Genomic DNA, 16661 nt, shown 5'->3' on the forward strand with positions numbered 1-16661 from the left:
TGTGAACAAGTTGTTTCTTCCGTCGGCTAACTTGCATAATGAAACAAAGGATAATGGCTATTCATGAACGTAAAACATTGTATTTGGACGAATTACTTTACATGGTTAGATACTTTGAACCCTTGGGACTTACGCAGATCAAGTTTTGATGGCATGATTTGCACACCTGGACCTATTTGAACAACTTAGGGTGAGTACAACTTTTTTCTTTGGCATTGTTGAAGGAATGTTCACCGGAAAAAGACGTTGACTTTGCTTGCTATTGCGACTTGATCTTGAATTGGTTTATTTCAATGGAAGCACAAGAATCGTAGCTTTCCAACGATGTATAACATGTGTAGCGTCTAAAAAATATATTTTTTAGAATTTAGTGCGTCGTAACTGAGGAAGGGGGAGGCAGCATTTTTGTCTCGCGGGCGAAACAGGAGCGTAAACAGGTTAAACCTTAAAGATCGGTATATTTGGGGGCGTGGCTGGCTTGATTGACAGGTCCAGTCTGGAGTGATTGACAGCCCGTTTGGACAAAGGGGTCTTCTCCATGGAAGCTAACAATGTTTGCAGCGACTTTGAGCGGTTTACTAGCCAGGGGCATAGTGGCAAGTAGAGAAAGGCTGTTAGCGAGGTGGCTTCTCAGTCAGCCCCGCCCATGGACCCGCCCTTTGCCCCTCCACCACTTTGCCCTCTCGTCCAAATATGGTCGCTTTCGATATTATCTTTTGATAATCTGCAAGCAGGGGTTCCATGGTGTAATGGTCAGCACGCTGGACTTTGAATCCAGTAATCCGAGTTCAAATCTCGGTGGAACCTACAGGCGAAGTCCGCGAATCAAAATACAGCCAATGGAGAAGTCCACAATGCCTTATGGTGTCGTTAGCTAGATTCCCTTCTTCTTATCAGTGTCCTGGTGGTCCATCTGAAAATAATTTCATAATTAAGTAGATATTAAACCTTAAAGATCGGTATATTTGGGGGCGTGGCTGGCTTGATTGACAGGTCCAGTCTGGAGTGATTGACAGCACGTTTGGACAAAGGGGATCTTCTCCATGGAAGCTAACAATGTTTGCAGCGACTTTGAGCGGTTTACTAGCCAGGGGCATAGTGGCAAGTAGAGAAAGGCTGTTAGCGAGGTGGCTTCTCAGTCTGCCCCGCCCATGGACCCGCCCTTTGCCCCTCCACCACTTTGCCCTCTCGTCCAAATATGGTCGCTTTCGATATTATCTTTTGATAATCTGCAAGTAGGGGTTCCATGTTGTAATGGTCAGCACTCTGGACTTTGAATCCAGTAATCCGAGTTCAAATCTCGGGGGAACCTACAGGCAAAGTCCGCGACTCAAAATACAGCCAATGGAGAAGTCCACAATGCCTTATGGTGTCGTTAGCTAGATTCCCTTCTTCTTATCAGTGTCCTGGTGGTCCATCTGAAAATAATGTCATAATTAAGTAGATATTAAACCTTAAAGATCTGTATATTTGGGGGCGTGGCTGGCTTGATTGACAGGTCCAGTCTGGAGTGATTGACAGCCCGTTTGGACAAAGGGGATCTTCTCCATGGAAGCTAACAATGTTTTCAGCGACTTTGAGCGGTTTACTAGCCAGGGGCATAGTGGCAAGTAGAGAAAGGCTGTTAGCGAGGTGGCTTCTCAGTCAGCCCCGCCCATGGACCCGCCCTTTGCCCCTCCACCACTTTGCCCTCTCGTCCAAATATGGTCGCTTTCGATATTATCTTTTGATAATCTGCAAGTAGGGGTTCCATGGTGTAATGGTCAGCACTCTGGACTTTGACTCCAGTAATCCGAGTTCATACAGCCAATGCGGAAGTCCACAATGCCTTATGGTGTCGTTAGCTAGATTCCCTTCTTCTTATCAGTGTCCTGGTGGTCCATCTGAAAATAATTTCATAATTAAGTAGATATTAAACCTTAAAGATCGGTATATTTGGGGGCGTGGCTGGCTTGATTGACAGGTCCAGTCTGGAGTGATTGACAGCCCGTTTGGACAAAGGGGGTCTTCTCCATGGAAGCTAACAATGTTTGCAGCGACTTTGAGCGGTTTACTAGCCAGGGGCATAGTGGCAAGTAGAGAAAGGCTGTTAGCGAGGTGATTTCTCAGTCAGCCCCGCCCATGGACCCGCCCTTTGCCCCTCCACCACTTTGCCCTCTCGTCCAAATATGGTCGCTTTCGATATTATCTTTTGATAATCTGCATGTACGGGTTCCATGGTGTAATGGTCAGCACTCTGGACTTTGAATCCAGTAATCCAAGTTCATACAGCCAATGCGGAAGTCCACAATGCCTTATGGTGTCGTTAGCTAGATTCCCTTCTTCTTATCAGTGTCCTGGTGGTCCATCTGAAAATAATGTCATAATTAAGTAGATATTAAACCTTAAAGATCGGTATATTTGGGGGCGTGGCTGGCTTGATTGACAGGTCCAGTCTGGAGTGATTGACAGCCCGTTTGGACAAAGGGGGTCTTCTCCATGGAAGCTAACAATGTTTGCAGCGACTTTGAGCGGTTTACTAGCCAGGGGCATAGTGGCAAGTAGAGAAAGGCTGTTAGCGAGGTGACTTCTCAGTCAGCCCCGCCCATGGACCCGCCCTTTGCCCCTCCACCACTTTGCCCTCTCGTCCAAATATGGTCGCTTTCGATATTATCTTTTGATAATCTGCAAGTAGGGGTTCCATGGTGTAATGGTCAGCACTCTGGACTTTGAATCCAGTAATCCGAGTTCATACAGCCAATGCGGAAGTCCACAATGCCTTATGGTGTCGTTAGCTAGATTCCCTTCTTCTTATCAGTGTCCTGGTGGTCCATCTGAAAATAATGTCATAATTAAGTAGATATTAAACCTTAAAGATCGGTATATTTGGGGGCGTGGCTGGCTTGATTGACAGGTCCAGTCTGGAGTGATTGACAGCCCGTTTGGACAAAGGGGGTCTTCTCCATGGAAGCTAACAATGTTTGCAGCGACTTTTTGCGGTTTACTAGCCAGGGGCATAGTGGCAAGTAGAGAAAGGCTGTTAGCGAGGTGGCTTCTCAGTCAGCCCCGCCCATGGACCCGCCCTTTGCCCCTCCACCACTTTGCCCTCTCGTCCAAATATGGTCGCTTTCGATATTATCTTTTGATAATCTGCAAGTAGGGGTTCCATGGTGTAATGGTCAGCACTCTGGAGTTTGAATCCAGTAATCCGAGTTCATACAGCCAATGCGGAAGTCCACAATGCCTTATGGTGTCGTTAGCTAGATTCCCTTCTTCTTATCAGTGTCCTGGTGGTCCATCTGAAAATAATTTCATAATTAAGTAGATATTAAACCTTAAAGATCGGTATATTTGGGGGCGTGGCTGGCTTGATTGACAGGTCCAGTCTGGAGTGATTGACAGCCCGTTTGGACAAAGGGGGTCTTCTTCATGGAAGCTAACAATGTTTGCAGCGACTTTGAGCGGTTTACTAGCCAGGGGCATAGTGGCAAGTAGAGAAAGGCTGTTAGCAAGGTGGCTTCTCAGTCAGCCCCGCCCATGGACCCGCCCTTTGCCCCTCCACCACTTTGCCCTCTCGTCCAAATATGGTCGCTTTCGATATTATCTTTTGATAATCTGCAAGTAGGGGTTCCATGGTGTAATGGTCAGCACTCTGGACTTTGACTCCAGTAATCCGAGTTCATACAGCCAATGCGGAAGTCCACAATGCCTTATGGTGTCGTTAGCTAGATTCCCTTCTTCTTATCAGTGTCCTGGTGGTCCATCTGAAAATAATTTCATAATTAAGTAGATATTAAACCTTAAAGATTGGTATATTTGGGGGCGTGGCTGGCTTGATTGACAGGTCCAGTCTGGAGTGATTGACAGCCCGTTTGGACAAAGGGGGTCTTCTTCATGGAAGCTAACAATGTTTGCAGCGACTTTGAGCGGTTTACTAGCCAGGGGCATAGTGGCAAGTAGAGAAAGGCTGTTAGCGAGGTGGCTTCTCAGTCAGCCCCGCCCATGGACCCGCCCTTTGCCCCTCCACCACTTTGCCCTCTCGTCCAAATACGGTCGCTTTCGATATTATCTTTTGATAATCTGCAAGCAGGGATTCCATGGTGTACTGGTCAGCACTCTGGACTTTGAATCCAGTAATCCGAGTTCAAATCTCGGTGGAACCTACAGGCACAGTCCGAGACTCAAAATACAGCCAATGGAGAAGTCCACAATGCCTTATGGTGTCGTTAGCTAGATTCCCTTCTTCTTATCAGTGTCCTGGTGGTCCATCTGAAAATAATTTCATAATTAAGTAGATATTAAACCTTAAAGATCGGTATATTTGGGGGCGTGGCTGGCTTGATTGACAGGTCCAGTCTGGAGTGATTGACAGCCCGTTTGGACAAAGGGGGTCTTCTCCATGGAAGCTAACAATGTTTGCAGCGACTTTTTGCGGTTTACTAGCCAGGGGCATAGTGGCAAGTAGAGAAAGGCTGTTAGCGAGGTGGCTTCTCAGTCAGCCCCGCCCATGGACCCGCCCTTTGCCCCTCCACCACTTTGCCCTCTCGTCCAAATATGGTCGCTTTCGATATTATCTTTTGATAATCTGCAAGTAGGGGTTCCATGGTGTAATGGTCAGCACTCTGGAGTTTGAATCCAGTAATCCGAGTTCATACAGCCAATGCGGAAGTCCACAATGCCTTATGGTGTCGTTAGCTAGATTCCCTTCTTCTTATCAGTGTCCTGGTGGTCCATCTGAAAATAATGTCATAATTAAGTAGATATTAAACCTTAAAGATCGGTATATTTGGGGGCGTGGCTGGCTTGATTGACAGGTCCAGTCTGGAGTGATTGACAGCCCGTTTGGACAAAGGGGGTCTTCTCCATGGAAGCTAACAATGTTTGCAGCGACTTTGAGCGGTTTACTAGCCAGGGGCATAGTGGCAAGTAGAGAAAGGCTGTTAGAGAGGTGGCTTCTCAGTCAGCCCCGCCCATGGACCCGCCATTTGCCCCTCCACCACTTTGCCCTCTCGTCCAAATATGGTCGCTTTCGATATTATCTTTTGATAATCTGAAAGTAGGGGTTCCATCGTGTAATGGTCAGCACTCTGGACTTTGAATCCAGTAATCCGAGTTCATACAGCCAATGCGGAAGTCCACAATGCCTTATGGTGTCGTTAGCTAGATTCCCTTCTTCTTATCAGTGTCCTGGTGGTCCATCTGAAAATAATGTCATAATTAAGTAGATATTAAACCTTAAAGATCGGTATATTTGGGGGCGTGGCTGGCTTGATTGACAGGTCCAGTCTGGAGTGATTGACAGCCCGTTTGGACAAAGGGGGTCTTCTCCATGGAAGCTAACAATGTTTGCAGCGACTTTGAGCGGTTTACTAGCCAGGGGCATAGTGGCAAGTAGAGAAAGGCTGTTAGCGAGGTGGCTTCTCAGTCAGCCCCGCCCATGGACCCGCCCTTTGCCCCTCCACCACTTTGCCCTCTCGTCCAAATATGGTCGCTTTCGATATTATCTTTTGATAATCTGCAAGTAGGGGTTCCATGGTGTAATGGTCAGCACTCTGGACTTTGACTCCAGTAATCCGAGTTCATACAGCCAATGCGGAAGTCCACAATGCCTTATGGTGTCGTTAGCTAGATTCCCTTCTTCTTATCAGTGTCCTGGTGGTCCATCTGAAAATAATTTCATAATTAAGTAGATATTAAACCTTAAAGATCGGTATATTTGGGGGCGTGGCTGGCTTGATTGACAGGTCCAGTCTGGAGTGATTGACAGCCCGTTTGGACAAAGGGGGTCTTCTTCATGGAAGCTAACAATGTTTGCAGCGACTTTGAGTGGTTTACTAGCCAGGGGCATAGTGGCAAGTAGAGAAAGGCTGTTAGCGAGGTGGCTTCTCAGTCAGCCCCGCCCATGGACCCGCCCTTTGCCCCTCCACCACTTTGCCCTCTCGTCCAAATATGGTTGCTTTCGATATTATCTTTTGATAATCTGCAAGCAGGGATTCCATGGTGTAATGGTCAGCACTCTGGACTTTGAATCCAGTAATCCGAGTTCAAATCTCGGTGGAACCTACAGGCAGAGTCCGCGACTCAAAATACAGCCAATGGAGAAGTCCACAATGCCTTATGGTGTCGTTAGCTAGATTCCCTTCTTCTTATCAGTGTCCTGGTGGTCCATCTGAAAATAATGTCATAATTAAGTAGATATTAAACCTTAAGTAGATATTAAACCTTAAAGATCGGTATATTTGGGGGCGTGGCTGGCTTGATTGACAGGTCCAGTCTGGAGTGATTGACAGCCCGTTTGGACAAAGGGGATCTTCTCCATGGAAGCTAACAATGTTTGCAGCGACTTTTTGCGGTTTACTAGCCAGGGGCATAGTGGCAAGTAGAGAAAGGCTGTTAGCGAGGTGGCTTCTCAGTCAGCCCCGCCCATGGACCCGCCCTTTGCCCCTCCACCACTTTGCCCTCTCGTCCAAATATGGTCGCTTTCGATATTATCTTTTGATAATCTGCAAGCAGGGATGCCATGGTGTAATGGTCAGCACTCTGGACTTTGAATCCAGTAATCCGAGTTCAAATCTCGGTGGAACCTACAGGCAAAGTCCGCTACTCAAAATACAGCCAATGGAGAAGTCCACAATGCCTTATGGTGTCGTTAGCTAGATTCCCTTCTTCTTATCAGTGTCCTGGTGGTCCATCTGAAAATAATGTCATAATTAAGTAGATATTAAACCTTAAAGATGGGTATATTTGGGGGCGTGGCTGGCTTGATTGACAGGTCCAGTCTGGAGTGATTGACAGCCCGTTTGGACAAAGGGGTCTTCTCCATGGAAGCTAACAATGTTTGCAGCGACTTTGAGCGGTTTACTAGCCAGGGGCATAGTGGCAAGTAGAGAAAGGCTGTTAGCGAGGTGGCTTCTCAGTCAGCCCCGCCCATGGACCCGCCCTTTGCCCCTCCACCACTTTGCCCTCTCGTCCAAATATGGTCGCTTTCGATATTATCTTTTGATAATCTGCAAGTAGGGGTTCCATGGTGTAATGGTCAGCACTCTGGACTTTGAATCCAGTAATCCGAGTTCATACAGCCAATGCGGAAGTCCACAATGCCTTATGGTGTCGTTAGCTAGATTCCCTTCTTCTTATCAGTGTCCTGGTGGTCCATCTGAAAATAATTTCATAATTAAGTAGATATTAAACCTTAAAGATTGGTATATTTGGGGGCGTGGCTGGCTTGATTGACAGGTCCAGTCTGGAGTGATTGACAGCCCGTTTGGACAAAGGGGGTCTTCTTCATGGAAGCTAACAATGTTTGCAGCGACTTTGAGCGGTTTACTAGCCAGGGGCATAGTGGCAAGTAGAGAAAGGCTGTTAGCAAGGTGGCTTCTCAGTCAGCCCCGCCCATGGACCCGCCCTTTGCCCCTCCACCACTTTGCCCTCTCGTCCAAATATGGTCGCTTTCGATATTATCTTTTGATAATCTGCAAGTAGGGGTTCCATGGTGTAATGGTCAGCACTCTGGACTTTGACTCCAGTAATCCGAGTTCATACAGCCAATGCGGAAGTCCACAATGCCTTATGGTGTCGTTAGCTAGATTCCCTTCTTCTTATCAGTGTCCTGGTGGTCCATCTGAAAATAATTTCATAATTAAGTAGATATTAAACCTTAAAGATTGGTATATTTGGGGGCGTGGCTGGCTTGATTGACAGGTCCAGTCTGGAGTGATTGACAGCCCGTTTGGACAAAGGGGGTCTTCTTCATGGAAGCTAACAATGTTTGCAGCGACTTTGAGCGGTTTACTAGCCAGGGGCATAGTGGCAAGTAGAGAAAGGCTGTTAGCGAGGTGGCTTCTCAGTCAGCCCCGCCCATGGACCCGCCCTTTGCCCCTCAACCACTTTGCCCTCTCGTCCAAATACGGTCGCTTTCGATATTATCTTTTGATAATCTGCAAGCAGGGATTCCATGGTGTACTGGTCAGCACTCTGGACTTTGAATCCAGTAATCCGAGTTCAAATCTCGGTGGAACCTACAGGCACAGTCCGAGACTCAAAATACAGCCAATGGAGAAGTCCACAATGCCTTATGGTGTCGTTAGCTAGATTCCCTTCTTCTTATCAGTGTCCTGGTGGTCCATCTGAAAATAATGTCATAATTAAGTAGATATTAAACCTTAAGTAGATATTAAACCTTAAAGATCGGTATATTTGGGGGCGTGGCTGGCTTGATTGACAGGTCCAGTCTGGAGTGATTGACAGCCCGTTTGGACAAAGGGGATCTTCTCCATGGAAGCTAACAATGTTTGCAGCGACTTTTTGCGGTTTACTAGCCAGGGGCATAGTGGCAAGTAGAGAAAGGCTGTTAGCGAGGTGGCTTCTCAGTCAGCCCCGCCCATGGACCCGCCCTTTGCCCCTCCACCACTTTGCCCTCTCGTCCAAATATGGTCGCTTTCGATATTATCTTTTGATAATCTGCAAGCAGGGATGCCATGGTGTAATGGTCAGCACTCTGGACTTTGAATCCAGTAATCCGAGTTCAAATCTCGGTGGAACCTACAGGCAAAGTCCGCTACTCAAAATACAGCCAATGGAGAAGTCCACAATGCCTTATGGTGTCGTTAGCTAGATTCCCTTCTTCTTATCAGTGTCCTGGTGGTCCATCTGAAAATAATGTCATAATTAAGTAGATATTAAACCTTAAAGATGGGTATATTTGGGGGCGTGGCTGGCTTGATTGACAGGTCCAGTCTGGAGTGATTGACAGCCCGTTTGGACAAAGGGGTCTTCTCCATGGAAGCTAACAATGTTTGCAGCGACTTTGAGCGGTTTACTAGCCAGGGGCATAGTGGCAAGTAGAGAAAGGCTGTTAGCGAGGTGGCTTCTCAGTCAGCCCCGCCCATGGACCCGCCCTTTGCCCCTCCACCACTTTGCCCTCTCGTCCAAATATGGTCGCTTTCGATATTATCTTTTGATAATCTGCAAGTAGGGGTTCCATGGTGTAATGGTCAGCACTCTGGACTTTGAATCCAGTAATCCGAGTTCATACAGCCAATGCGGAAGTCCACAATGCCTTATGGTGTCGTTAGCTAGATTCCCTTCTTCTTATCAGTGTCCTGGTGGTCCATCTGAAAATAATTTCATAATTAAGTAGATATTAAACCTTAAAGATTGGTATATTTGGGGGCGTGGCTGGCTTGATTGACAGGTCCAGTCTGGAGTGATTGACAGCCCGTTTGGACAAAGGGGGTCTTCTTCATGGAAGCTAACAATGTTTGCAGCGACTTTGAGCGGTTTACTAGCCAGGGGCATAGTGGCAAGTAGAGAAAGGCTGTTAGCAAGGTGGCTTCTCAGTCAGCCCCGCCCATGGACCCGCCCTTTGCCCCTCCACCACTTTGCCCTCTCGTCCAAATATGGTCGCTTTCGATATTATCTTTTGATAATCTGCAAGTAGGGGTTCCATGGTGTAATGGTCAGCACTCTGGACTTTGACTCCAGTAATCCGAGTTCATACAGCCAATGCGGAAGTCCACAATGCCTTATGGTGTCGTTAGCTAGATTCCCTTCTTCTTATCAGTGTCCTGGTGGTCCATCTGAAAATAATTTCATAATTAAGTAGATATTAAACCTTAAAGATTGGTATATTTGGGGGCGTGGCTGGCTTGATTGACAGGTCCAGTCTGGAGTGATTGACAGCCCGTTTGGACAAAGGGGGTCTTCTTCATGGAAGCTAACAATGTTTGCAGCGACTTTGAGCGGTTTACTAGCCAGGGGCATAGTGGCAAGTAGAGAAAGGCTGTTAGCGAGGAGGCTTCTCAGTCAGCCCCGCCCATGGACCCGCCCTTTGCCCCTCAACCACTTTGCCCTCTCGTCCAAATACGGTCGCTTTCGATATTATCTTTTGATAATCTGCAAGCAGGGATTCCATGGTGTACTGGTCAGCACTCTGGACTTTGAATCCAGTAATCCGAGTTCAAATCTCGGTGGAACCTACAGGCACAGTCCGAGACTCAAAATACAGCCAATGGAGAAGTCCACAATGCCTTATGGTGTCGTTAGCTAGATTCCCTTCTTCTTATCAGTGTCCTGGTGGTCCATCTGAAAATAATTTCATAATTAAGTAGATATTAAACCTTAAAGATCGGTATATTTGGGGGCGTGGCTGGCTTGATTGACAGGTCCAGTCTGGAGTGATTGACAGCCCGTTTGGACAAAGGGGGTCTTCTCCATGGAAGCTAACAATGTTTTCAGCGACTTTGAGCGGTTTACTAGCCAGGGGCATAGTGGCAAGTAGAGAAAGGCTGTTAGCGAGGTGGCTTCTCAGTCAGCCCCGCCCATGGACCCGCCCTTTGCCCCTCCACCACTTTGCCCTCTCGTCCAAATATGGTCGCTTTCGATATTATCTTTTGATAATCTGCAAGTAGGGGTTCCATGGTGTAATGGTCAGCACTCTGGACTTTGAATCCAGTAATCCGAGTTCATACAGCCAATGCGGAAGTCCACAATGCCTTATGGTGTCGTTAGCTAGATTCCCTTTTTCTTATCAGTGTCCTGGTGGTCCATCTGAAAATAATTTCATAATTAAGTAGATATTAAACCTTAAAGATCGGTATATTTGGGGGCGTGGCTGGCTTGATTGACAGGTCCAGTCTGGAGTGATTGACAGCCCGTTTGGACAAAGGGGGTCTTCTTCATGGAAGCTAACAATGTTTGCAGCGACTTTGAGCGGTTTACTAGCCAGGGGCATAGTGGCAAGTAGAGAAAGGCTGTTAGCGAGGTGGCTTCTCAGTCAGCCCCGCCCATGGACCCGCCCTTTGCCCCTCCACCACTTTGCCCTCTCGTCCAAATATGGTCGCTTTCGATATTATCTTTTGATAATCTGCAAGTAGGGGTTCCATGGTGTAATGGTCAGCACTCTGGACTTTGACTCCAGTAATCCGAGTTCATACAGCCAATGCGGAAGTCCACAATGCCTTATGGTGTCGTTAGCTAGATTCCCTTCTTCTTATCAGTGTCCTGGTGGTCCATCTGAAAATAATTTCATAATTAAGTAGATATTAAACCTTAAAGATCGGTATATTTGGGGGCGTGGCTGGCTTGATTGACAGGTCCAGTCTGGAGTGATTGACAGCCCGTTTGGACAAAGGGGGTCTTCTTCATGGAAGCTAACAATGTTTGCAGCGACTTTGAGCGGTTTACTAGCCAGGGGCATAGTGGCAAGTAGAGAAAGGCTGTTAGCGAGGTGGCTTCTCAGTCAGCCCCGCCCATGGACCCGCCCTTTGCCCCTCCACCACTTTGCCCTCTCGTCCAAATACGGTCGCTTTCGATATTATCTTTTGATAATCTGCAAGCAGGGATTCCATGGTGTACTGGTCAGCACTCTGGACTTTGAATCCAGTAATCCGAGTTCAAATCTCGGTGGAACCTACAGGCAGAGTCCGCGACTCAAAATACAGCCAATGGAGAAGTCCACAATGCCTTATGATGTCGTTAGCTAGATTCCCTTCTTCTTATCAGTGTCCTGGTGGTTCATCTGAAAATAATTTCATAATTAAGTAGATATTAAACCTTAAAGATCGGTATATTTGGGGGCGTGGCTGGCTTGATTGACAGGTCCAGTCTGGAGTGATTGACAGCCCGTTTGGACAAAGGGGGTCTTCTCCATGGAAGCTAACAATGTTTTCAGCGACTTTGAGCGGTTTACTAGCCAGGGGCATAGTGGCAAGTAGAGAAAGGCTGTTAGCGAGGTGGCTTCTCAGTCAGCCCCGCCCATGGACCCGCCCTTTGCCCCTCCACCACTTTGCCCTCTCGTCCAAATACGGTCGCTTTCGATATTATCTTTTGATAATCTGCAAGCAGGGATTCCATGGTGTACTGGTCAGCACTCTGGACTTTGAATCCAGTAATCCGAGTTCAAATCTCGGTGGAACCTACAGGCAGAGTCCGCGACTCAAAATACAGCCAATGGAGAAGTCCACAATGCCTTATGGTGTCGTTAGCTAGATTCCCTTCTTCTTATCAGTGTCCTGGTGGTCCATCTGAAAATAATTTCATAATTAAGTAGATATTAAACCTTAAAGATCGGTATATTTGGGGGCGTGGCTGGCTTGATTGACAGGTCCAGTCTGGAGTGATTGACAGCCCGTTTGGACAAAGGGGGTCTTCTCCATGGAAGCTAACAATGTTTTCAGCGACTTTGAGCGGTTTACTAGCCAGGGGCATAGTGGCAAGTAGAGAAAGGCTGTTAGCGAGGTGGCTTCTCAGTTAGCCCCGCCCATGGACCCGCCCTTTGCCCCTCCACCACTTTGCCCTCTCGTCCAAATATGGTCGCTTTCGATATTATCTTTTGATAATCTGCAAGTAGGGGTTCCATGGTGTAATGGTCAGCACTCTGGACTTTGAATCCAGTAACCCGAGTTCATACAGTCAATGCGGAAGTCCACAATGCCTTATGGTGTCGTTAGCTAGATTCCCTTCTTCTTATCAGTGTCCTGGTGGTCCATCTGAAAATAATTTCATAATTAAGTAGATATTAAACCTTAAAGATTGGTATATTTGGGGGCGTGGCTGGCTTGATTGACAGGTCCAGTCTGGAGTGATTGACAGCCCGTTTGGACAAAGGGGGTCTTCTCCATGGAAGCTAACAATGTTTGCAGCGACTTTTTGCGGTTTACTAGCCAGGGGCATAGTGGCAAGTAGAGAAAGGCTGTTAGCGAGGTGGCTTCTCAGTCAGCCCCGCCCATGGACCCGCCCTTTGCCCCTCCACCACTTTGCCCTCTCGTCCAAATATGGTCGCTTTCGATATTATCTTTTGATAATCTGCAAGTAGGGGTTCCATGGTGTAATGGTCAGCACTCTGGACTTTGAATCCAGTAATCCGAGTTCATACAGCCAATGCGGAAGTCCACAATGCCTTATGGTGTCGTTAGCTAGATTCCCTTCTTCTTATCAGTGTCCTGGTGGTCCATCTGAAAATAATTTCATAATTAAGTAGATATTAAACCTTAAAGATCGGTATATTTGGGGGCGTGGCTGGCTTGATTGACAGGTCCAGTCTGGAGTGATTGACAGCCCGTTTGGACAAAGGGGGTCTTCTTCATGGAAGCTAACAATGTTTGCAGCGACTTTGAGCGGTTTACTAGCCAGGGGCATAGTGGCAAGTAGAGAAAGGCTGTTAGCGAGGTGGCTTCTCAGTCAGCCCCGCCCATGGACCCGCCCTTTGCCCCTCCACCACTTTGCCCTCTCGTCCAAATATGGTCGCTTTCGATATTATCTTTTGATAATCTGCAAGCAGGGATTCCATGGTGTACTGGTCAGCACTCTGGACTTTGAATCCAGTAATCCGAGTTCAAATCTCGGTGGAACCTGCAGGCAGAGTCCGCGACTCAAAATACAGCCAATGGAGAAGTCCACAATGCCTTATGGTGTCGTTAGCTAGATTCCCTTCTTCTTATCAGTGTCCTGGTGGTCCATCTGAAAATAATTTCATAATTAAGTAGATATTAAACCTTAAAGATCGGTATATTTGGGGGCGTGGCTGGCTTGATTGACAGGTCCAGTCTGGAGTGATTGACAGCCCGTTTGGACAAAGGGGGTCTTCTCCATGGAAGCTAACAATGTTTGCAGCGACTTTGAGCGGTTTACTAGCCAGGGGCATAGTGGCAAGTAGAGAAAGGCTGTTAGCGAGGTGGCTTCTCAGTCAGCCCCGCCCATGGACCCGCCCTTTGCCCCTCCACCACTTTGCCCTCTCGTCCAAATATGGTCGCTTTCGATATTATCTTTTGATAATCTGCAAGTAGGGGTTCCATGGTGTAATGGTCAGCACTCTGGACTTTGACTCCAGTAATCCGAGTTCATACAGCCAATGCGGAAGTCCACAATGCCTTATGGTGTCGTTAGCTAGATTCCCTTCTTCTTATCAGTGTCCTGGTGGTCCATCTGAAAATAATTTCATAATTAAGTAGATATTAAACCTTAAAGATTGGTATATTTGGGGGCGTGGCTGGCTTGATTGACAGGTCCAGTCTGGAGTGATTGACAGCCCGTTTGGACAAAGGGGGTCTTCTCCATGGAAGCTAACAATGTTTGCAGCGACTTTTTGCGGTTTACTAGCCAGGGGCATAGTGGCAAGTAGAGAAAGGCTGTTAGCGAGGTGGCTTCTCAGTCAGCCCCGCCCATGGACCCGCCCTTTGCCCCTCCACCACTTTGCCCTCTCGTCCAAATATGGTCGCTTTCGATATTATCTTTTGATAATCTGCAAGTAGGGGTTCCATGGTGTAATGGTCAGCACTCTGGACTTTGAATCCAGTAATCCGAGTTCATACAGCCAATGCGGAAGTCCACAATGCCTTATGGTGTCGTTAGCTAGATTCCCTTCTTCTTATCAGTGTCCTGGTGGTCCATCTGAAAATAATTTCATAATTAAGTAGATATTAAACCTTAAAGATCGGTATATTTGGGGGCGTGGCTGGCTTGATTGACAGGTCCAGTCTGGAGTGATTGACAGCCCGTTTGGACAAAGGGGGTCTTCTTCATGGAAGCTAACAATGTTTGCAGCGACTTTGAGCGGTTTACTAGCCAGGGGCATAGTGGCAAGTAGAGAAAGGCTGTTAGCGAGGTGGCTTCTCAGTCAGCCCCGCCCATGGACCCGCCCTTTGCCCCTCCACCACTTTGCCCTCTCGTCCAAATATGGTCGCTTTCGATATTATCTTTTGATAATCTGCAAGTAGGGGTTCCATGGTGTAATGGTCAGCACTCTGGACTTTGACTCCAGTAATCCGAGTTCATACAGCCAATGCGGAAGTCCACAATGCCTTATGGTGTCGTTAGCTAGATTCCCTTCTTCTTATCAGTGTCCTGGTGGTCCATCTGAAAATAATTTCATAATTAAGTAGATATTAAACTTTAAAGATCGGTATATTTGGGGGCGTGGCTGGCTTGATTGACAGGTCCAGTCTGGAGTGATTGACAGCCCGTTTGGACAAAGGGGGTCTTCTTCATGGAAGCTAACAATGTTTTAAGCGACTTTGAGCGGTTTACTAGCCAGGGGCATAGTGGCAAGTAGAGAAAGGCTGTTAGCGAGGTGGCTTCTCAGTCAGCCCCGCCCATGGACCCGCCCTTTGCCCCTCCACCACTTTGCCCTCTCGTCCAAATATGGTCGCTTTCGATATTATCTTTTGATAATCTGCAAGTAGGGGTTCCATGGTGTAACGGTCAGTACTCTGGACTTTGAATCCAGTAATCCGAGTTCATACAGCCAATGCGGAAGTCCACAATGCCTTATGGTGTCGTTAGCTAGATTCCCTTCTTCTTATCAGTGTCCTGGTGGTCCATCTGAAAATAATTTCATAATTAAGTAGATATTAAACCTTAAAGATCGGTATATTTGGGGGCGTGGCTGGCTTGATTGACAGGTCCAGTCTGGAGTGATTGACAGCCCGTTTGGACAAAGGGGGTCTTCTTCATGGAAGCTAACAATGTTTTAAGCGACTTTGAGCGGTTTACTAGCCAGGGGCATAGTGGCAAGTAGAGAAAGGCTGTTAGCGAGGTGGCTTCTCAGTCAGCCCCGCCCATGGACCCGCCCTTTGCCCCTCCACCACTTTGCCCTCTCGTCCAAATATGGTCGCTTTCGATATTATCTTTTGATAATCTGCAAGTAGGGGTTCCATGGTGTAACGGTCAGTACTCTGGACTTTGAATCCAGTAATCCGAGTTCATACAGCCAATGCGGAAGTCCACAATGCCTTATGGTGTCGTTAGCTAGATTCCCTTCTTCTTATCAGTGTCCTGGTGGTCCATCTGAAAATAATTTCATAATTAAGTAGATATTAAACCTTAAAGATCGGTATATTTGGGGGCGTGGCTGGCTTGATTGACAGGTCCAGTCTGGAGTGATTGACAGCCCGTTTGGACAAAGGGGGTCTTCTTCATGGAAGCTAACAATGTTTGCAGCGACTTTGAGCGGTTTACTAGCCAGGGGCATAGTGGCAAGTAGAGAAAGGCTGTTAGCGAGGTGGCTTCTCAGTCAGCCCCGCCCATGGACCCGCCCTTTGCCCCTCCACCACTTTGCCCTCTCGTCCAAATATGGTCGCTTTCGATATTATCTTTTGATAATCTGCAAGTAGGGGTTCCATGGTGTAATGGTCAGCACTCTGGACTTTGACTCCAGTAATCCGAGTTCATACAGCCAATGCGGAAGTCCACAATGCCTTATGGTGTCGTTAGCTAGATTCCCTTCTTCTTATCAGTGTCCTGGTGGTCCATCTGAAAATAATTTCATAATTAAGTAGATATTAAACCTTAAAGATCGGTATATTTGGGGGCGTGGCTGGCTTGATTGACAGGTCCAGTCTGGAGTGATTGACAGCCCGTTTGGACAAAGGGGGTCTTCTCCATGGAAGCTAACAATGTTTGCAGCGACTTTGAGCGGTTTACTAGCCAGGGGCATAGTGGCAAGTAGAGAAAGGCTGTTAGCGAGGTGGCTTCTCAGTCAGCCCCGCCCATGGACCCGCCCTTTGCCCCTCCACCACTTTGCCCTCTCGTCCAAATATGGTCGCTTTCGATATTATCTTTTGATAATCTGCATGTAGGGGTTCCATGGTGTAACGGTCAGTACTCTGGACTTTGAATCCAGTAATCCGAGTTCATACAGCCAATGCGGAAGTCCACAATGCCTTATGGTGTCGTTAGCTAGATTC

The 16661-nt window shown here is 47.4% G+C and overlaps 10 non-coding genes across 10 annotated transcripts; all 10 read left to right on the forward strand.

Moving 5' to 3' along the window:
* Positions 1-735: 735 nt before the first annotated feature.
* trnaq-uug (transfer RNA glutamine (anticodon UUG)) lies at positions 736-807 on the forward strand. The gene has a single exon. It is a non-coding gene; the product is annotated as a tRNA-Gln (tRNA).
* A 3262-nt stretch (positions 808-4069) lies between these two features.
* trnaq-uug (transfer RNA glutamine (anticodon UUG)) lies at positions 4070-4142 on the forward strand. Its single transcript has one exon. It is a non-coding gene; the product is annotated as a tRNA-Gln (tRNA).
* A 1827-nt stretch (positions 4143-5969) lies between these two features.
* trnaq-uug (transfer RNA glutamine (anticodon UUG)) lies at positions 5970-6042 on the forward strand. The gene has a single exon. It is a non-coding gene; the product is annotated as a tRNA-Gln (tRNA).
* Positions 6043-6496: 454 nt separating this feature from the next.
* Positions 6497-6565, forward strand: trnaq-uug (transfer RNA glutamine (anticodon UUG)). Its single transcript has one exon. It is a non-coding gene; the product is annotated as a tRNA-Gln (tRNA).
* A 1361-nt stretch (positions 6566-7926) lies between these two features.
* Positions 7927-7999, forward strand: trnaq-uug (transfer RNA glutamine (anticodon UUG)). The gene has a single exon. It is a non-coding gene; the product is annotated as a tRNA-Gln (tRNA).
* Positions 8000-8453: 454 nt separating this feature from the next.
* On the forward strand, positions 8454-8522 carry trnaq-uug (transfer RNA glutamine (anticodon UUG)). The gene has a single exon. It is a non-coding gene; the product is annotated as a tRNA-Gln (tRNA).
* Positions 8523-9883: 1361 nt separating this feature from the next.
* Positions 9884-9956, forward strand: trnaq-uug (transfer RNA glutamine (anticodon UUG)). Its single transcript has one exon. It is a non-coding gene; the product is annotated as a tRNA-Gln (tRNA).
* Positions 9957-11318: 1362 nt separating this feature from the next.
* On the forward strand, positions 11319-11391 carry trnaq-uug (transfer RNA glutamine (anticodon UUG)). The gene has a single exon. It is a non-coding gene; the product is annotated as a tRNA-Gln (tRNA).
* Positions 11392-11823: 432 nt separating this feature from the next.
* trnaq-uug (transfer RNA glutamine (anticodon UUG)) lies at positions 11824-11896 on the forward strand. The gene has a single exon. It is a non-coding gene; the product is annotated as a tRNA-Gln (tRNA).
* A 1362-nt stretch (positions 11897-13258) lies between these two features.
* trnaq-uug (transfer RNA glutamine (anticodon UUG)) lies at positions 13259-13331 on the forward strand. Its single transcript has one exon. It is a non-coding gene; the product is annotated as a tRNA-Gln (tRNA).
* Positions 13332-16661: the final 3330 nt, after the last annotated feature.

Source organism: Osmerus eperlanus, chromosome 25 (assembly GCF_963692335.1).
Source record: "Osmerus eperlanus chromosome 25, fOsmEpe2.1, whole genome shotgun sequence".
In the NCBI taxonomy this organism is placed as follows: domain Eukaryota; kingdom Metazoa; phylum Chordata; class Actinopteri; order Osmeriformes; family Osmeridae; genus Osmerus; species Osmerus eperlanus.